Here is a 23,518-nt window from a genome sequence, read left to right as displayed (position 1 = left end):
AATTAAAGGAAAAAAATTGCCAGCCAAGAATCATATATCTAGCAAAACCGTCTCTCAAATATGAAGGTGAAATTAGGATATTTGCAGATAAACAGCAGTTTTAGGGAATTCATAAAAAACAAACAAACAAACAAAACTGCAAGAAATACTAAAGGGAGTTCTTTGGTTAGAAAATAATGACAGGTATCAACCCAAGACTAGAACACTGGGCAGAGCAACAAGAAGTCAAGCCAGGCAGGGAAATCAAAAAAGACAAAGCAAGATTGGAAAAAAAAAATGCTCAAAATAGGGTAACAGCGATGTCATTATGAAAAAGAAGACAACATTAAAACAATAAAGAGGGATTAAGAAATGTACTCATAGATCTTCCATATGGAGAGGAAGATAAGGCAATACACAGGAATAAAAGTTAGGTTTAAATTTAGAAAAATAGGGGTAAATAATAAGGTAACCACAAAGGAGACAAACTATCCTACACATCAAAATAAAATAAAAGAAAAAAATAGAGACTCAGCAGAAACAAAAACAACAATAACGAATATGAGGAAAGGACAATATATAAAAATAATCTACTCAGCACATATAATTAAGTAGGAAAAAGAAACTGTCAACAACACACAAAAAAAGGCCTCAAAATGATAGCACTAAATTCATACCTATCCATAATTACACCGAATGTAAACAGACTAAATGCACCAATAAAGAGACACAGAGTGGCAGAATGGATTAAAAAACACGATCCGTCTATATACTACCTACAAGAGACACACCTTTGACTTAGAGACACAAACAGACTAAAACTCAAAGGACAGAAAAAATATATCAAGCAAATAACAATCAAAAGAGCAGGAGTGGCAATACTAATTTCTGACAAAACAGACTTTAAAGTTAAATCCATCAGAAAGGATAAGGAAGGACACTATAAAATGATTAAAAGGACAATACACCAGGAAGATATAACCATATTAAATATTTATGCACCCAGTGACAGGGCTGCAAGATACATAAAATAAACTCTATCAGCATTGAAAAGTGAGATAGACAGCTCCACAATAATAGTAGGAGACTTCAACATACCACTTTTGGTGAAGGACAGGACATCCAGAAAGAAGCTCAATAAAGACACAGAAGATCTAAATGCCACAATCGACTAACTTGACCTCACAGACATACACAGAACACTCCACCCAACAGCAACCAAATATGCTTTCTTTTCTGGTGCACATGAAACATTCACTAGGTCATAAAACAAGCCTTAGCAGAATCCAAAACATTGAAATATTACAAAGCATCTTCTCTGAACATAAGGCCATAAAAGTGGAAATTAGAAACAGAAAAGGCAGGGAAAAGAAATCAAACACTTGGAAACTGAACAATAAAAAATTCCTGCTCAAAAAAGACTGGATTATAGAAGACATTAAGGATGGAATAAAGAAATTCATAGAATCCAATGAGAATGAAAACACTTCCTATCAGAACCTTTGGGACACAGCAAAAGCAGTGCTCAGAGGTCAGTTTATACCAATAAATGCACACATAGAAAAATAAAAAAAGGAAGGGCCAAAATCAAAGAATTAACCTTACAACTTGAACAAATAGAGGGCAACAAAAGAAACCCTCAGGCATCAGAAGAAAACAAAAAATAAAAATTAGAGCAGAACTGAATGAAATAGAAAACAGAAAAACAATTGAAAGAATTAACAAGACCAAAAGCTGGTTCTTTGAAAAAATAAAAAAAATTGATAAACCATTGGCCAAACCGACAAAAGAAAAAGAGGAGAGGAATCAAAAAACCTGAATAAGAAATGAGATGGGTGACATTACAAGAGGCCCAACTGAAATTAAAAGAATCATATCAGATTACTACGAAAAATTGTAGTGTAACTAATTTGAAAACCTAGAAGAAATGGGTGAATTCCTCGAAACACACTACCTATCTAAACTAACACAAACAGAGGTAGAACAACTAAATAAATGCATAACAAAAGAAAAGATTGAAAACATAATAAAAAAAACTCCCAACCAAAAAAAAATCTCTGGCCCAGACAGCTTCAATGCAGAGTTCTAACAAACTTTCAGACAAGAGTTAACACCACTACTACTAAAGGTATTTCAGAGCATAAAAAAGGACAGAGTACTATCAAACTCCCTCTATAAAGCCAGCATATCCCTGATAACAAAACCAGGTAAAGACACCACAAAAAAAAAGAAAATTACACACCTATATCCCTTATGAACTTAGATACAAAAATCCTCAACAAAATTCTAGCCAATAGAATTCAACAACACATCAAAAAAAAATAATTCACCATGACCAAGTGGGATTCATACCAGGTATGCAGGGATGTTTCAAAATTAGAAAAACAATATAATCCATCACGTAAAACAAAAGACAAGAATCACATGATTTTATCAACTGATGCAGAAAAGGCATTTGACAAAGTTCAACACCCGTTCATGATAAAAACTCTCAGCAAAATAGGAATAGAAGGAAAATTCCTCAACATAATAAAGGGCATTTACACAAAGCCAACAGCCAACATCATCCTAAATGGAGAGAGCCTGAAAGCATTTCCCTTGAGAATGGGAACCAGACAAGGATGCCCTTTATCACCACTCTTATTCAGTTTTGTGCTGGAGGTCCTAGCCAGAGCAATTAGGCTAGACAAAGAAATAAAGGGCATCCAGATTGGCAAGGAAGAAGTAAACTTATCTCTATTTGCAGACGACATGATCTTAAAACACAGAAAACCCTAAGGAATCCTCAAGAAAACTACTGAAACTATCAGAAGGGTTCAGCAGAGTATCGGAATACAAGATAAACATACAAAAATCAGTTGGATTCCTTTACACAAACAAAAAGAACAACAAAGTGGAAATCACCAAATTAATACCATTCACAGTAGCCCCCAAGAAGATAAAATACTTAGGAATAAATCTTACCAGAGATGTAAAAGACCTATACAAAGAAAACTACAAAACACTTCTGCAAGAAACCAAAAGAGACTTACCTAAGTGGAAGAACATACCTTGCTCATGGATAGGAAGACTTAACATTATAAAAATGTCTATTCTACCAAAAGCGATCTATAGATACAATGCAATTTCAATCCAAATTCCAATGACATTCTTTAATGAGATGGAGAAACAAATCACCAACTTTATATGGAAGGGAAAGAGGCCCTGGATAAATAAAGCATTACTGAAAAAGAAAAACAAAGTGGGAGGCCTCATGCTACCTGATTTTAGAACCTATTATACCGCCACATTAATCAAAACAGCCTAGTACTGGTACAACAACAGATACATACACCAATGGAACAGAATTGAGAATCTAGACTTAAATCCATCCATATACGAGCAGCCGATATTTGACAAAGGCCCCAAAGTCAGTTAAATGGGGAAAAGACAGTCTGTTTAACAAATGGTGCTGGCATAACTGGATATCCATCTGCAAAAAAAATGAAACAAGACCAATACTTCATACCATACACAAAAACTAACTCAAAATGGATCAAAGACCTATATATCAAATGTTAAACGATAAAGATCATGGAAGAAAAAATAGGAACAATGTTAGGAGCCCTAATACATGGCGTAAACAGTATACAAAACATTACTAAAAATGCAGAAGAAAAACTAGATAACTGGGAGCACCTAAAAATCAAACACCTGTGCTCATGCAAAGACTTCACCAAAAGAGTAAAAAGATTACCTACAGACTGGGAAAAAGTTTTTAGCTGTGACATTTCTGATCAGCACCTGATCTCTAAAATCTACATGATACTGCAAAAACTCAACTGCAAAAAGACAAATAACCCAATTAAAAAATGGGGAAAAGATATGAACAGACACTTCACTAAAGAAGACATTCAGGTAGCTAACAGATACATGAGGAAATGCTCACAGTCATTAGCCATTAGAGAAATGCAGATCAAAACTACAAGGAGATTTCATCTCACTCCAACAAGGCTGGCATTAATCCAAAAAACACAAAACAATAAATGTTGGAGAGGCTGTGGAAAGACTGGAACACTTATACACAGCTGGTGGGAATGTCAAATGGTACAACCACTTTGGAAATCAATTTGGCGCTTCCTTGAAAAGCTAGAAATAGAACTACCATACAATCCAGCAATCCTACTCCTTGGAATATATACTAGAGAAATAAGAGCCTTTACAGGAACAGATATATGCACACCCGTGTTCACTGCAGCACTGTTTACAACAGCAAAAAGATGGAAGCAACCAAGGTGCCCATCAACAGATGAATGGATAAATAAATTATGGTATATTCACACAATGGAATACCACACGTCGATAAAGAACAATGAGGAATCTGTGAAACATTTCATAACACGGAGGAATCTGGAAGGCATTATGCTGAGTGAAATTAGTCAGTTGCAAAAGGACAAATATTGTATAAGACCATTATTGTAAGAACTCAAGAAATAGTTTAAACAGAGAAGAAAATATTCTTTGATGGTTACCAGAGAGGGGAGGGAGGGAGTGTGGGAGAGGGGTATTCACTAGATAGTAGATAAGAACTACTTTAGGTGACGGGAAAGATAACACACAATACAGGGGAGGTCAGCACAATTGGACTAAACCAAAAGCAAAGAAGTTTCTGGAATAAACTGAATGCTTCAAAGGGCAGCATAGCAGGGGCAGGGGTTTGGGGACCATGGTTTCAGGGGACATCTAAGTCAATTGGCATAATAAAATATATTAAGAAAACATTCTGCATTCCACCTTGGAGAGAGGCGTCTGGGGTCTGAAAGGTTAGCAAGCAGCCATCTAAGATGCATCAATTGGTCTCAACCCACCTGGATCAAAGGAGAATGAAGAACACCAAGGACATAAATTACAAGCCCAAGAGACAGAAAGGGCCACATGAACCAGGAACTATACCAGCCTGAGACCAGAAGAACTAGATGGTGCCTGGCTACAACCAATGACTGCCCTGACAGGGAACATAACAGAGAACCTCTGAGGGAGCAGGAGAGCAGTGGGATGCAGACACCAAACTCTCATAAAAAGACCAGACTTAATGATCTGACTGAGACTAGAAGGACCCCGGTGGTCATGGCCCCCAGACCTTCTGTTGGCCCAGGACAGGAACCATTCCCGAAGCCAACTCTTCAGACAGGGATTTGACCACACAATGGGTTGGAGAGGGATGCTGGTGAGGAGTGAGCTTTTTGGATGAGATGGACACTTGAGACTATGAGAGGGTAGAAGGGGCTAGAAGCTGGCGAAATGGACATTAAAAGAGAGAGTGGAGGGAGGGAGTGGGCTGTCTCATAAGGGAGAGAGCAATTGGGAGTATGTAGCAAGGTATATATAGGTTTTTGTGTGAGAGACTAACTTTATTTGTAAACTTTCACTTAAAGCACAATAAAAATTAACAAAAAAAAGAAGTAAAAAAAAAATTAAATTGGAACACAAAAATCCCCTCGAGTTCAATGTTTAGCCTTTCTAAAGTAAACCACCATAATATTTTGTAAGAAAACCATATTCCTTCTCAATGCTTTTTAAATGTGTTGTCAGAAGAATACACGGCTGGGGTTTAACGGAAGGTTTATTTTGCACTCCAAAACAGTAACCAGAAAAGACAAAGGAGAGATTCAATGTACTGACTCTGGAACTGAAGTCCCTGAGTTCAAATCCCAGGCATACCATTTATTAACTGTGTGACCTTGGGCTAATTACTTGAACTTTTTCAAGGTTCTCATCTGAAAAACAGGAATGATTATGGTATCTATATTACAGGGTTATTATGAGAAGTAAATTAGTAAAAATTTATAAAATTTCCAAACTGAATTAGATACTTGGGAAGTGTTCAGCAAACATCAGCTATTATTACCTGATGTGCCCCAAACTCATAGACTCATAAAATAATGCCCCACACAGACAGAACCATTTTATTTTTCAAATCTTTCATTGAAAATACATAATTCTTTTTCATACTTAGTGGTAGTATCCCCTGTAAAACACCAGTCCACACGAGCCTAAGTTTATGATTTATCCCCTATCCAGTTGGTGGCTATTGTCTATTTGAGCCAACCACATATAACAAATCAAACTGCCATTAATTACAACCTACATTAAGTGTGAGAATGGGGGCAAATTCATACAAACTCTCAAGCAGTAACTTGATATATAGGAAGGAACAAAATATCTGGATTTAGTAGAATAAGATTCTACTTACTCTACTTGAAGAAGTCAACTCTCACCTTAGAGCCTCAGAGTCAAGTGGTTTCAGGGAGGTTTTAATAATCTCTGGTGCCCTGGTGTTGCAGTGGTTAAGAGATTAGCAGCTAACCAAAAGATCGGCAGCTCAAATCCACCAGCCACTCCTTGGAAACCCTATGGAACAGTTCTACTCTGTCCTGTAGGGTCACTATGGGTGACCAAATTCTATGAGTGGTCAAATTCTGTGTATATATATTTTGAAAGTATAAATGAAGTCACTACCGTTTTCAAATTCAATAAAAAATTATTATACTATATCTTACAATTTTGCTTTTTTTCTTGCAATGTGTCTAAAAGGAAAAGTTTCAGATGTTTTAAGGTAAAAACCAAAAACCATTAGTAATTTATAGGCTTGCAAAATTTCAGATCTCTCAGGGTCACTGGTGATCGATCATCTTTTCCAAGCCCCTCATTTTATTGAGTAGAAAACCAAAGAACAGAAAGGTTGCATGACTTAAACAAGATCACGCAGCTAACTAGGGGTGCAATCTGGACTAGAAACTAGGTTACTTTGTCTTATCACTGGGATGTTTAAGTCGTTTATACTCCTCCATTAAAGTTGTGTTCAGTTATCTTGGTTTCACAAACATTTAGTGAGGGTAGCAAAATGTGTATCCCAAACTCAAAGTCTTCAGGGCACTGGCAGGTAGAAGGACAATGTGAGTAAAGGCAGATACATGCATTTCTTGAATATATTCATTTACATTTTCTAAAGGTTGCCAGATAAAAGAAACATAGCTATAGGCCTCCAGTTGGAAGTCTTGGTAAGTGACCATCACTGTGCTAGGCAGAAGTGCAAATAAAGAGGTTACAGTCTAATAGGGAAAACCCAAATGCAATTAGGAATTGCATTGTAATGTGACTTGGGCATTTTAGACATATGAATATAGTAGAACGAAGTGAGTGATTGGGATTTTGCAGGGTGGGGGCGGCAGTTGAGGAGGAAAAGGCTTCACACAGACAAAGGAGATGAGGATTGAAATGGATTCTGAAGAGTAAGAGTAGCTTTCCAAGTGGATTAGATTGGTGAAGACATTCCAAGCAAAAGGAAACAGTGTATATAGAAGTTCTAAGACATAAAATAAAATTATGTGGTATAGGTTTACCTATAACTATGTAAATGTACACATACACACACACACATGCGCACACACACGTATATATTTGTAATCTCCAAAGTGAGCCCTGACTCTCTCTAGGAAATAAATTGAAATGGAATAGATTTCAATGCATGTTTCTGAAATACTAGAAATTCTGAATTTCGGTATCTGCAAACCTATGTTTTTCCTATTATATTAGGAGTCAGGAACCTGTAAAACTAGGTATGACAGACCAGGATAGAGACTGTCTGCTTTAACAAACATGAACCCTCCAAATCCTGGGGGCAATGAAGAGCTTCCATTTCTGCCCAGCTCAGTGCATCAGCATCACTTGGAGGGTTTGTCAAAACATAGATTGTTGGACCTCAGCCCAGTTTCCAGTTCAAGAGGTCTGGGGTGAGGCCCGAAAATTTGTATTTCTAACAAGGTCCCTGGTGGCATAGTGGTTAAGTGCTGCGGATGCTAACCAGAGGGTTGACAATTTGAATCCACCAGGCGCTCCTTGGAAACTCTATGGGGGCAGTTCTACTCTGTCCTATAGGGTTGCTATGAGTTGGAATCGACTGGACGGCACTGGAGGTTAACAATGTCCCAGATGATGCTGATGCTTATTGTCCTGGAGCCACACACTGGAAACCACTAACCTTAAGTATCCATCAATACACCCAGCACCAGTACCTTCAAATTATCTTATGTAAATATAGCTGCTCTGCTAAGGGTTCTATTTCCGTTAAATGGCCACTGTCTATGAGCTCCTTATGAACAAGGACCCTCTCATTCCTATGGCTGAGAATAACATCAAGAACAAAAGACATTTACTAAGAGTTACTATATGGCAGGCACTGTTTTAAGTCACTTTTCCTGAATCAACCCATTCCACCTACTTAACAACCCTATGATCTAAGTACTATTATTATTCTCATTTAACAACTGAGGAAATTAAGACACAGAAAGATTAAGTAACTGACTAAAAGGCACAGACTCTAAATTCAGATAGCCTGGATTCTGGTTCTATCGTTTACGAGTATAACTCTCAAATTCTTTAGACACACCTTGAGAATACCACAGGGGAAGTACGAGTTGAAGATTTCCTGCTCTCAACATACTTTTCAGAACAAATGGCACTTAGGGAAATGGAACTTGTTAAAGTTTTGTTTTTTTTAATTGTGCTTTAAGTGAAAGTTTACCACTAAGTCAGTCTCTCATACAAAAATTTATATGCACCTTGCTATTTTTTTTAATGTACTTCTAGTTGCTCTCCCCCAATGAGACAGCACACTCCTTTTCTCCACCCTGTATTCTCCATGCCCATTCTGTCAGCTTCTGTCCCCCTCTGCCCTCTTATCTCCCCTCCAGACAGAAGCTGCCCACATACTCTCATTTGTCTACTTGAGCCAAGAAGCTCACTCCTCACCAGGAACATTTTCTCCCTTATAGTCCAGACCAATCCCTGTGTGAAAAGTTAGCTTTGGGAATGGTTCCAGTCTTAGGCTAACAGAAGTTCTGAGGACCATGATCTCTGGCATCTTTCTAGTCTCAGTAAGACCATTAAGTCTGGTCTTTTTACGAGAATTTGAGGTCTGCATCCCACTGTTCTCCTGCTCCATCAGGGATTCTCCATTGTGTTCCCTGTCAGGGCAGTCATTGGTTGTAGCCGTGCACCATCTAGTTCTTCTGGTTTTAGGCTGATGTAATCTCTGATTTATATGGCTCTTTCTGTCTCTTGGGCTCATAATTACTTTGTGTCTTTGGTGTTCTTCATTCTCCTTTGTTCCAGGGGTGTTGAAACCAATCAATGCATCTTAGACGGCCGCTTGCTGGCATTTGAGACCCCAGACACTGCTCACCAAAGTAGGGTGCAGAATGTTTTCTTAATAGATTTTATTATGCCAGTTGACCTAGATGTCCCCTGAAACCATGGCCCCAGGCCAGAAGTTGTTCAAGTTTTTATGAGCATACATTTATTCCTATATGAGAAAAGTAAAGACTACCAAAATCTTAGAGAGTCTCTTTTCCTCTCATTTTGTACAATCTGAGGTTGTATAAATCTGAGAAAGTTCATGTGACTTGCTCATGGCCAAAACACGTTACTTTAAAAACCAAAAAGAGATTAAAGACAACCTTGGTCCTCAGCTCTTTCTACACTTGCTTAGTTTGTATAACATTCTCAACCACTATGTTTACTGCCTAGAAATATGCCCATAAAATTGCCCAGAGCAATTTTGAGTACAATTTCAAATGGCTGATGTCTTGCTTTAATGTCTAGACAGACACATGAAGACAGAAATCTTACAATCAAATGAAAATATAAGACCAAGAAGAAGGTGAAAGATCAAATTAAGAAAGTTTTGGGAGTTACTTATGATTAGCAATTGAAACCATGTGAGTAAGCAAAAAAAGAAGCTATTCAAGGAAATATTAATTGGTTCTTCTTCAAATTTCTATGAATATTATTTGGAGAAATCCATAAAATTAAAACGCAATCAACAAAACATAAATTTGTAGTAAATGCCTAAGACACATGCCCATTACTCTTCTTCTAGGTATCAAAATACAACATTTTTCTCTACTGAAAAATAAATCAAATGAATTAACTGCACTTATTTTTTTTTTTTTTTTATAAGCTAAGGCTAATTTTGTTCCTGAAAACATATGTTACTACAAGAGTAGCAATATTGAAGGAGCCAAGATGGCGGTTTAGTCAGATGCACCATACCATTCCTCTACAGCAAAGGCCCCCAAAATCAAGTGAAACAGATGCAGATAACAACCCTGGAACCCTGAACAAAGAAAAAGAAGGATACAGAATTGAACTGAACATGAACTAGAAGAAAAAATTGAATGAATCCAGCAAAAGAGGAGTAACACAAAGCGGAGGGGTTTGACCAGCCATCCTGGCTCAACGTGTCAACTTGAGACAAAACCAGTAGTGACCGCAGATGCGGAGCTAAGAAAGAAACTTCACAGCATTCCCATGAGAGACAGAGAAACTGTACAGACATACCCAGAGAGAAGCAAGGTGAGTGGATCAAGACCCAAATATAAGGAAGGAAAACGCAAAAAGGAGGGCAAAACTTCCAGGGATCATGCCATCCACAGAGTAGGAAGGAAGCCAGGATACAGAATCAGGTATACTCACAAGCAGCCATCTCTGACTTCTGGGGTGAGTGGCATACATGAGGTAGTGGATCCCCAGAGTAGCAGTAGGAGGTCCCCCACCCAACCAAACTCTGGGAAGCTCCTCCCACCCTTGATCAGGGTCAGGTACCAATTGCTGACTACAGTGGACAGAAAGCACCAGGGCATCTATGTCTGCTAGCCAAAGAGGCGTGCTCCCCCTGCTCCCACCCTCCTGATTGGAAGTGGCAGAAGATCCCATAACCTGGCCACCTAGCTCAACTGGAGACCATAACATAAACCCTCCCATCCTCCCTCACCCAGCACCTTCTGCTACCACCCCACCCACCCAATAAGCTAAGGAAGTAAACGTGTTCCCATGTACTCATGTGCCTGCCACTCATCATCCCCACCCAGTGAGCAGCAGTGACCACATGCCTCTGCACACACTTGCCCACCACCTCCGGTGACTGGAGGTGATCGTGCAACCCCATGCACACACCTATCTGCCACTCACCCCCCTGACCCAGCAAGCAGTGGCAAGTGCATTTGTGCCACCCTCTGACCCACCACACCCTCAACACAGAGAACAGTGACAACCACATGTCTACACATTTGCCTATCTGCCACCTGTCCCCCCACCCTACGGGTGGATGCAACCATACTCCTGCATGCTTGCCTGCCTGCCATCTACCCCCTCACTATCTATCCCCTGATCTGATGACTGGCAGTGACCACACCCTCTGTATGCCCACCACACCCACGACACCTGCCATCCCACCCACTCTGCTCACTCTTGAGCCACTGGGTTGATGACAGACAGTGGCCAACCCAGCTCACCCTCAGCTGTCCCACACGACTAGCCAACAGAGACCCATGCTCATATACCCAGCCACTATCCAACCCAGCAGGAGAGAGGTGGCAAGTGCCCCTGTGTTGCCGAACTAGCAACCAAAGTAGTACGCCCACTCAGCCTGCCAGGATGTATCAAAACAGAAAACAAAAAAATCAGGATGAAGCAAACATATAATAAATAACCATAATAACACCTTAATGCCTCAGAGACTACAGACAATATCAAATCACATAATGAAGCAGGACAAGATGGCTCAAGCAAGTGACAAAAAATAAAGGCCCAGAAAACCTTCTTGAGGAAGAAACGGTAATGGAACTACCTGGTAAGGAATTTAAAAGACTTATAATAGCATCCTCCAAGAAATAAAGAAAGAAATCAAGGAAAACACAGATGAAACCACGAATAACACAGGAAAATAGAAGAAGAAAATGACAAAATAAATACACAATTAGAAACCATACAAAAACAGCAACTAGAAATCCAGAAGATTAACAAAAAATATTCAAAACTAGATAACTCAGAGGAAGGGCATAGGAGTAGAATTGAAGCAATGGAAGACAGAATCAGCAAAATAGAGGACAAATCCCTTGATACTAATTTGTTTGATGAACATTCACAAAAATGAATGAAGAAAGCTTAAGAGTGATGTGGGACACTACCAAGAGGAATTATTTACACATGATTGAATTCCAGAACAAGAGGAGACAAAAAAAGCACAGGGAACATTTCTGAAGATTTGCTGGCAGAAAACTTTCCTAATATGATGAAAGACAAGAAGATATCCATCCAAGAATCTCAATGAACCCCATACAGAATCGGCCCCAAAAGAAAGGCACCAAGACATATCATAATCAAATTTTCTAAAACAAAAGACAAAGAAAGAATTCTGAGAGCAGCTCAGGAAAAATGAACTGTCATCAAAACAGGGGAATCAATAAGACTAAGCTTTGATTTCTTGGCAGAAAACATGTTGGCAAGAAGTAAATGTGATGAGATATACAAAATCTTGAAAGAAAAAAATTGCCAACCAAGAATTATATATCCAGCAAAATTGTCTCTCAAATAGAATGGCAAAAATAGGACATTTCCAGATAAACAGAAATTAAGGGGATTTGTAAAAACCAGACAAACCCTACACAAAATATTAAAGCAAGTCCTTTGACAGAGAACCAACAACATCAGACAACAAACTGAGATTAAGACACATGACAGCACCACACAGATACCAACCAAGATAAGGAATTCTCAAAAGTAAAATAAAGCTACAAGGTTGAAAACAGAAAACCAGTCGTGTCAATCTGTAGATGACGACCACTTTAAAATAAAAAGGGGGAATAGACACTGCAGTTACAGAATTTCCATGTGGAGAGGAACTCAAGGTGATATTAAGATATACAGACTGTTTTAAACTTAGGAAGATAAAGATAAATTTCAGGGTAATCACAAAGAAAATCAACAAATCTACTAATCAAAAGAAAACCATAAAGACTCAGTAAACACAAAATCAATAGCAATGAAGGAAATGAAAAAGAAAATCCATAAACAAAAAGAATTTAGTACAGAAAAGTAAGCAGAACAAAGAGCCTCAATACCACAAAGAAAAGCACAACAAAATGACAGCAGTTAATTCATACCTATCGATAATCACACCAAATGTAAATGGGTTAAATGCACCAGTCAAGAGACAGAGTAACAGAAAGGATAAAAAAAAATCATGACCCATCAATGCATTGCCTACAAGAGACAAACCTTAGACACAAACATAAAACCAAGGGATGGAAAAAAATATAGCAAGCAAGCAGAAACCAAAAAAGAGTAGGAATGGCAATATTAATCTCTGATAAAACAGACTTTAAGGCAAAATCCAACATAAGGGACAAGGAAGGATTAAAGGGTCAATCCAACAAGAGGACATAACCATAATAAATATTTATGCAGACAATGACAGAGTTCCAAAATACATAAAACAAACTCTAACAGGTCTGAAAAGAGAAATAGATTAAGTCCATATAGTAGGAGACTTTAACACACACTTGCGATGAAGGACAGAACAACTAGAAAGAAACTCAACATAGATACATAAGAACTAAACATCACGATCAATCAACTTGACCTCATAGACGTATACAGAACACTCCACCCAACAGCAACACAGTACACCTTCTTCTCCAATGCACATGGCTTATTCTCCAGAATAGACCATACTTCAGGCCACAAAGCAAGCCTCAAAAAACCCCAAGATACTGAAATAATACAAAGCATATTCTCTAATCACAACTCTATAAAATTAGAAATCAGTAACAGGAAAAACAAGGAAAAGAAATCAAATATATGAAAACTGAATAACACCTTGCTTAAAAACCACTGAGTAAAGGAAGAAATTAAAAATGAAATAAAAAAAAAAATCCAAGAATGAAAATAAGACATACTAAAACCTTTGGAACACAGCACAGGCAGTATTCAGAGGTCAATTTATAGCAATAAATGCACATGTCAAAAAAGAAGAAAGGGCCAAAATCAATACCTTAACCCTACAACTCAAACAGATAGAAAAAGGGCAATAAAAGAAGCTCACAGCAGCCAGAAGAAAGAGAATAATAAAGATTAGAACAGGAATAAACAAATCACAAAACAGGAACACAACTGAAAGAATCAACAAGACTAGAAGTTGGTTATTTGAAAAGATGAATAAAATTAACAAATCACTGGCTAAATTGACAATGGAAAAAAGCGGAAGATGCAAATAACCCAAATAAGAAATAAAATGGGTGATGATACAACAGAAATAAACAGGATCATAACAGAATATTATGAAAAATTATACTGCAACAAATTTGAAAACCTAGAAGAAATGGACAAATTTCTAGAAACACACCATCTACCTAAACTAATAGTAATACAAAATGTGGTAGAAAGTCTGAACTGACCTATAACAAAAGAAGAAATTGCAGAGGTCATTAAAAAAAAAAAAAAAAAACTCCCAGTCAAAAAAAGGAAACCCTGGTGGCATAGTAGTTAAGTGCTACGGCTGCTAACCAAAGGGTTGGCAGTTCAAATCTGCCAGGTGCTCCTTGGAAACTCTATGGGGCAGTTCTACTCTCTCCTATAGGGTCGCTATGAGTTGAAATCGACTCAACTGTGCTGGGTTTGGTTTTGGGGTTTGAATAAAAAAAAAAGTCATGGCCCAGATGGCTTCACTGAAGAATTCTACCAAACATTCAGAGAAGAACTGACACCAAGACTACTCAAACTATTTCAGAATACAGAAAAGAAGGAATACTTCTGATTCCACTCTATGAAGCCAGCACAACCCTAATACTAAAGCCAGGCAGACACCACTAAAAAAGAAAATTATAGACCAATATTCTTATGAATACAGATGCAAAAATCCTCAACAAAATTCTAGCCGATAGAATTCAACAGCATATAAAAAAAATAACACATCACAGCCAAATGGGCTTCACACTAAGTATGCAAGGATCATTCTACATCAGAAAATCCATCAACATAATACACCACATAAATAAAACGAAGGACAGGAATCACGTGACCATCCCAATCAATGCAGAAAAGGCATTTGATAAAGTCCAGCACCCACTCCTGATTTAAAAAAAGAAAAACTCTCTCCAAAATAGGAATACAAGGGAAATTCCTCAACATAATTAAGGGCGTATGCACAAAACCAACAGCCAACATTATTCTCAATAGAGGGAGACTGAGAGCAATCTTCCTGAGAATGGGAATCAGACAAAATGTCCTTTAAGAGCAATAAGGCAAAAAGGGTATACGAATTGGCAAGGAAGAAGTAAAACTATCCCTATTCGCAGATGACATGATCATATATATAGAAAATCCCAGAGACTCCACAAGAAAGCTGCTGGAACTAATAGAATTATTCAGAAAAGTGGCAGGGTACAAGATTAACATACAAAAATCAGTTGGATTCCTCTGCAATAAAAACGCAACTCCAAAAAGGAAATCAGGAAAACAAAATCATTTACAATAGCCCTAAAAAGATAAACTACTTAGTAATAAATCTAACTAGGGATATAAAAGACCTGTACATAGAAAACTGTGTAACACTACTGCAAGGAACCAAAGGAGACCTACATAAATGGAAAAACCTACCATGCTCATGGATAAGAAGACTTAGCCTTGCAAAAATTTCAGTGCTACCCAAAGCGATCTACGAATATAATGCAATCCCATTCCAAATTTCAACACAGTCTTTAATGAGATAGAAAAATTATTCGCCGATTTTATATGGAAAGCAAAGAGGCCCTGGATAAGTAAAGCATTATTGAAGAACAGTGTAGGAGGCCTCACACGCTCCGATCTTAGAACTTACTGTACAGCCATGGTAGTCAAAAAGCTTGGTCCTGGTACAACAGACACATAGACCAATGGAACAGAATTGAGAACCCAGTGACAGCTGATCTTCAACAAAGTGTCATTAAATGAGGAAGAGAAAGTCTCTTTAAAAAATGGTGCTGACAGAGCTGGATATCCATTTGCACAAAAATGAAACAAGATCCGTACCTCACATCATACACAAAAAATAACTCAAAATGGATCAAAGACCTAAAGGTAAAATTTAAAACTATAAAGATCATAGGAAAAAAACAAACAAACCAGTGACGACACTAGGGGCCCTAATATATGGCACAAGTAGAATACCAAACATAACCAAAAATGCACAAACAGCAGAAGATAAACTAGATAAATGGGACCTCCTAAAAATTATACATTTATGCTCATCAAAAGACTTTGCCAAAAGAGTAAAAAGAGAACCTACAGACTGGGAAAAAAAAAAAATTGTCTATGAAATATCCAACAAGCATCTAATCTCTAAAATTCATGGAAAACTTCAACACCTCAACAACAAAAAGACAATCAATTTAAAAAATGGGCAAAGGACATGAACAGACACTTCACCAAAGAAAACATTCAGGTGGCTAACAAACACATGAAGAGGTGCTTGTGATCATTAGTCATTAAAGAGATGCGAATAAAAACTACATGAGATACCATCTCACCCCAGGAATAATGGCATTGATTAAAAAACCAAGAAATCCTGATGAGGTTGTGGGGAGATTGGAACTCTCATACATTGCTGATGGCAATGTAAAATGGAACAGCCAGGATGGAACACAGTATGGCACTTCCTTAAAAAACTAGAAATAGAAATACCATATGATCCTGCAATCCCGTTCCTAGATATATATCCTAGAGAAATAAGAGCCATTACATAAATAAACATATGTACACGCATGTTCGTTGCAGCATTATTCACAATAGCAAAAAGATGGAAACAACCGAAATGCCCATCAATGGCAGAACTGATAAACCGTGGTACATACACACAATGGAGTACTAGCCAATGAGAAAATGTAATGATGAATCTGTGAACATCTCACAAGGATGAATCTGGAGGACATTATACTGAGTGAAATAAGTCAATCACTAAAGGACAAATAGTGTATGAGACCACTATTATAAAAAGTCAAGAAAACGTTTATATACATACACTCCCCCCCATCCCCCCCCCAAAAAATGCTCTGATGGTTACCAGGGATGAGAGGGGGAAGAAGGGAAAATTGCTAACTAGATAGTAGACACATGTTAGCTTTGGTGAAGGAAAAGGCAATGTACAATATGGGGGAAGTCAGCACAACATGACAAAAGCAAGGGAAGGCACTGAGAGGTACACAAGAATGAAAGACAATGATGGTAAATACTGTAACATACACAATCCTACAACAACAGTAATAAACAATAATTTATGACTATATATTTTTTTTAGATATGTATGTGGAATAGGTGGGGGAAGATGTATGAGAATACACATGCATAATAGGTTTGACTATGGATATTTCCACACACATATTTGTATGTGCTGAACATATATGCACATATATACAATAGCGCACACAGGGGACACAGCCATGGAAACTTCTTAGACATAACCAAACACATCATGCAACTGAGTTGCTGCACTTGAAGGCTAGGGAGCATAGTTTCCGGGGACATCTAGGTCAACTGGCATAACGTAGTTCATAAAGACAATGCTCTACTTCCTACTTAGATGAGTAGCAACTGGGGTCTTAAAACCTTGCAAGTGGCCATCTATGATACAACTATAGGTCTCTTTCCACTTGGAACAAAAGAGAGTGAAGAAAACAAGACTCAAGGAAGCAATTATTCCAAAGGACTAATGGACCACAGGTACCATGCCAACCACTAGCCTGAGAGCAGAAGAACTAGATAGTGCTGGGCTATCACTACCCACGGCTCTAACCAGGCTCACAATACAAGGTTCTGGTTAGAGTGGGAAAAAAATGTAGAACAAAATTCAAACTCATAAAAAAGACAAGAGCTACTTGTCTGAGAGATACTGAAGGAACCCCAGAGACTCTGGCCCTTAGACATCCTTCTAACTTGGAAGTGAAGCCACCCCTGGAGATCACCTTTCGCCAAATGTTAGACATATTATCAGGAGGGACCAGTCCCTGGAGAAGGACATCATACTTGGTAAAGTAGAGGGTCAGAAAAAAAGAAGACCCTCAATGAAATGGGCTGATACAGTGGCTGCAACAATGGGCTCAAACATAGCAACGATTGTGAGGACGGCGCCAGGCAGTGTTTCGTTCTCCTGTACGTTGGGTTACTATGAGTCAGACCCAACTCAATGGCATCTAACAGCAACAACATAAAATAAACAATAATACCTTTAAGGAAAGTGCTCCATAGAACAATCATCTGTATGAGACCAAAAGGGCGACACTGGCTCAAAAGCAAAGATGAGAAGGCAGGAAGGCGCAGGAAACCAGAGGAATGGAAATGGAGAACAACTCAGGGTGGTAAAGGCAGAAGGGCTGACACACTGCAGGGACTGTAACCAATTTCAGGGAACAATTTGCATGTAAATTACTGAATGAGAAATGAGTATGTTCACCTGAAGCACAATAATTTTAAAAAAAGAGCAGTAATACTATAGTACCAAAGCATTGCCCCAATTTATGTAAATAAACTTGTTTAAAGAAAATCACCAGGATAACACATGCATTTCTTTTTCTTTCTACCCAACATTTAGACATGATTTCACATTTCCAAATCCCTGATATAATTTTAAAAATATCGATGACACTAGAAGAAAATCATATCCCTATAATAGGATGTAGCATAGCTTTTAGTCTCCCATGAGTATTATAAAGGAAATGCTTTATTAGGTAAATAAGCTGAACTCCTTGTCCAGAAAGGTCATTTGTTATAATTCTTGGCAGTACTCTTGATGCCCTTTAATAAGAGATACAGTGTTTCCTTGGTAATTTTCCTCAACTAATCATTTGGATCAGGTTGCTGATCATGGTTTGGCAATACAGAGCTTCTGCTGGCTTTGGCCATGTCTATACACTCCTGAACGATGGTATCGAACACCATATTGTAGGTATTGTATAGAAAACATAGCTGGATGATTAATTTTTTTAATTTCCAACTGAATTTCTGAAAATCAGGCACAGATCACTGTGAAATGTGTTTCTTTACACTGAAATGATGGTGAATTCAATATGTTCATCAAATCTGAAGAAACTATGAAAACAACTGATAGAAACACCAAATATTACAAGTCCACAATCAAAGGCTCTCAGAAATAAATTCCCATCTAATTAAACATTAAATGTGAAAAATAAAATCATAACATTACTAAAACAAAACAGGTAAAATTTTTTATAATCTTGGAATGAAAAAATATTTTCTAGATAGGAAAGGTAAGCTGAGGGCAAAAATGCATACCAGAAAGATACTTATCTATGTTTTATTGACTATGCAAAGGCATCTGACTGTGTGGATCACAACAAATTATGGACAACATTGTGAAGAATGGAAATTCCAGAACACTTAATTGTGCTCATGTGGAACCTGTACATAGACCAAGAGGCAGTAGTCCAAACAGAACAAGGGGATACTGCATTGGTTAAAATCAGGAAAGTTGTGCGTCAGGGTTGTATCTTTTCACCATACGTAACCAATCTGTACTTTGAGCAAATAATCTATGAAGAGGAACGCAGCATCAGGGTTGAAGGAAGACCCATTAACAACCTGAGAAATGCAGATGACACAACTTTGCTTGCTGAAAGTAAGGAGAACTTGAAGCAATTACTGATAAAGATAAAAATCTACAGCCTTTAGTACGGATTATGCCTGAACATAAAACAAAAATTCCTCACAAGTGGACTAACAAGCAACATTATGGCAAATGGAAAAAAATACTGGAGTTATCACGGATTTCATTTTACTTGCATCCACAATCAACACCCTTGGAAGCAGCAGTCAAGAAATCAAATGGTGTATTGCATCAGGCAAATCTGCTGCAAAAGGCCTCTTTAAAGTGTTAAAAAGCAAAGATGTCACTTTGAAAACTAAGGTGCATTTGATCCAAGCCATAGTATCTTCAATTGCCTCATACGCATGCAAAAGCTGAATAATGAATAAGGAAGACTGAAGAAAAACTGATACCTTTGAATTATGGTGTTGGCAAAGAATACTGAATATACCGTGAAATGCCCAAAGAATGAACAAAGCTGTCTTGGAGGAAGCACAGCCAGAATGCTCCTTAGAAGCGAGGATGGTGTGACTTCACCTCACATACTTTGGACATGTTATCAGGAGTGACCAGTCCCTGAAGAAGGACATCATGCTTGGTAAAGTAGAGGGTCAGTAAAAAAGAGGAACACTCTCAATGAGATGGATTGACATAATGGCTGCAACAATGGGTTCAAGCATAACAACAATTATAAGGATGGTGCAGAACCGGGCAGTGTTTCTGTTATTCATAGGGTTACTATGAGTTGGAAGTGACTCGATGAAATCTAACAACAACAATAAATGCATATTTAAAATAAAACAGAATAAGCATGGCAAAATATTTTGAAGAGGAACCAAAAAATAAGCAAAATTGTTGTCACCTTGTATAACGAAAAGTTGATTTCTTTAACATAAAAAGATTTCCTACAATAAAAAAGAAAGAGACCAACAATCCAATAGAAAAATGCAAATGAAATAAGCAGACATTTCATAGGGGAAAAGAGTACAGATGGCTTTTGAAACATATGAGAAAGTGCTCATCCTAACTCATAATAAGCAAAATTAAAATTTATGCTTTGGGATAACAAAGAATCAAATTTTGGTAACACACAGTGTTGACAAGAGGATAAGGAAACAAGACACTCTCAGACGTTGCTGGGTATGGAATGTAAATGTGTACAATGGAGGGCAATAACATGATAAAAACAAAAAACAAAAAAACAACCCATTGCTGTCGAGTCAATTCCGACTCACAGCAACCTTACAGGACAGAGTAGAACTGCCCCACAGGGTTTCTAAGGAGCGGCTGGTGGATTCCAACTGCTGACCTTTTGGTTAGCAGCTAAGCTCTTAACCACTGTGCCACCAGGGCTCCAATTAGATGATATCTTTTGAAATTAAAAAAAAAAAAAAAACCCGCCTTTGGCCCTGCGATTCCACTTCTGAGTGTCCATCATATAAATCCTTGCAGGCATGTGAAATGCCTTAAGTACAAATATATTCTTCACAGTGTAGTTTGTACTAGCAAAATGTTAGAAACAACTAAAATGTCTATCAACAGGAAATTAAGATAAATAAATTATGCCATTAAGTATGTGTTAAAATGGAGAGATCTTGCAGGTGCACATTTTAAGTGAAAAAGAAAAGGTACTGGAATAGGTAGGTAAGTAGGTAGGCAGGTAGATAGACAGATAGACAAAGACAGACAGATAGAGAGATGATAGATAGATCGATGGAGACCATATTGTATATGTTGATGTACACATACAATAGAATATATCTGGAAGATATCAAGAACATTGGCCAGACAGAGCTGGAGAAAAATGTAGAACAAAATTCTAACTCACAAAAAAAAGACCAGACTTACTAGCCTGACAAAGAATGGAGAAACCCTGAGTATGGCCCCTGGACAACTTTTTAGCTCAGTAATGGAGTCATTCTCGAGGTTCACCCTTCAGCCAAAGATTGGGAAGGCCCATAAACAAAACAAGACTAAAGGGGCACACCAGCCCAGCGGCAAGGACTAGAAGGCAAGAGGGAACAGGAAAGCTGGTAAAAGAGAACCCAAGGTCAAGAAGGGGAGAGTGTTGACATGTCATGGGGTTGTTAACCAATGTCATAAAACAATATGTGTACTAACTATTTAATGAGAAACTAGTTTGTTCCGTAAACATTCATATAAAGTACAATAAAAAAAAAACACTGACCAGTGGGCAAAAGAAGGAGGGACAGAAAATTATGTTGACAGGGCCTTCCAGCCAAAGAACATCAGGAGCTTACTGGTGACTGAAGTAAAAAAAAAAAAAGACTCACAGCAAGAAAGGAAAATGCACACCATGGTAGAACTGCAGGGAGTCTCAGTAAGAGGGCATTAGAAAGTACTTATTACAGAACTTGGACTTGTGTTAGGTAATTTTAGGGATTTTTTTAGGGTAATATTTTGGAGTAATTTTAGGGTGATACAAACCATAACAATATAAAAAAGATGTTTGAGGGTAATTTTAGGTTTCAAAAAAATGTGGATTTGATTTAGATTGGACGCTCTAAGAAAGCAGGTGTACTTGCGATGATGATGACAGGGTATCTTAATAACTGCTCTCTGAATAAGGTTAAAGCTGAGCTGGGACTGGCAAAGCAGCTGCAGAATAGAGAAACCAGGACAGGGAAATATTTGGTCATTTTGTGGACAAAGTTCTTGGGTTTGTGTTCAGGTGTGATTACAGGTGGTCTTGCCTTTGTCTTGGTTCATCACCATCACAGTGGCCTTAGCTGATGGGGTGGTCTATTAAACTGTTTATGTTTTACAGAACACCAGGGCCTGGTTGGGAATGCCAAGCCTGCTACTGGCTGGCAGGGGCCGTGTTTCTCTTTCTTGGCTGTATACTTGTTGATGCTATCACAATTTTGTACCAAATACTTAATTTACCTCTTCAAAATCATTTTTAAAAGAATCTCAGGGCTGAAGGGGAACGTAAAAGTCATTGAGTTTTCATGTAAACCCCCCAAGTGTCTGTACAGCACCTGCTTGAACAGCTACAATTTCACCACTATATTAACTTTGCAGAGAGCTCATCCCGTATTCAAATGGGTTTTAATATCTTTTGTTCAGAGAAAAAGAAAATAAAGCATTTGGTTATAATATCTTGTTTTTACCCCAGCATGTCTGACCTCTTCAAATGTATCTTCTCCTCTGATAACTAGCAGAACAGATTAATTGCCTTTCTAATTTTATGTAAAATATTCCTATTAATACCTTCCAAATTGCAGTTGTCTTTTGTGTGTATATGTGTGACAGTATTCTAATACAGTTTTTCATTTTTTGTTATCATGACATTTGCAGAGATTCTTATCTGTTACTGCTGACAAACCCATTTGTGCTTGTACTCAATTACATGTCATTAGTCCTTTCTTCACGAACAAAAGAACAGGTGTCTTTATCAATTCTACCCCACATGCAAGGGTAAGGTTGGTTGGACCTAATGGTGCCTAGTGAACCAAACATTTCTGACAGATGCTTATAGTAACAAGATTTTTTTTTTTTTCAAACAATCTACTGCTTTTACTCCTACTCACAGACAAGATGGAGAAAGAAAAGACATTTTAACAGTTTTATAGGCTTACAATTTTTCTAGTAGAAAACATGAGTAGAATGTAAATCCCTCTCTGAACCCCACTTGGGGCCCTGGTGGCACAGTGGTTAAAGAGCTCAGCTGTTAACCAAAAGGTGGGCAGTTCAAATCTACTAGTGGCTCCTTGGAAACCCTATGGGGCAGTTCTACTCTGTCCTATAGGGTCTCTATGAGTGGGAATCAACTCGATGGCAATTGATTTGGTTTGGGTTTTTTTGGATCCTCACTTGGAAAAAGTCTTAGTAACAATTATTCATTTTCATTGGCAAGTTTTCAGTGAAAATCTGGAGGGGAGGGACAGAAAACCTACATTAATGAAAAACTGGTGAAGTCTGAATAAAATGCATACTCAATTAATAGTATTGTACAAGTGTTAATTTCCTGGTTTTGATAATTGTACTATTCCTATGTAAAATGGCACCATTAGGAGAAGCTGGGTGAAGAGTATATGGAAACTCTCTCTGTACTGCTTTGCA

The 23,518-nt window shown here is 37.9% G+C and overlaps 1 protein-coding gene across 4 annotated transcripts in view; it reads right to left on the bottom strand.

The window, feature by feature from the left end:
- The window catches only part of FGF12 (fibroblast growth factor 12), a 605,554-nt gene that overhangs the window by 197,347 nt on the left and 384,689 nt on the right, over window positions 1-23,518 (bottom strand). The gene's annotated exons all lie outside the window — the stretch shown is intronic.

This window comes from Elephas maximus, chromosome 1 (assembly GCF_024166365.1).
Source record: "Elephas maximus indicus isolate mEleMax1 chromosome 1, mEleMax1 primary haplotype, whole genome shotgun sequence".
NCBI lineage: Eukaryota > Metazoa > Chordata > Mammalia > Proboscidea > Elephantidae > Elephas > Elephas maximus.
This window is presented reverse-complemented; position numbering and strand designations above follow the sequence as displayed.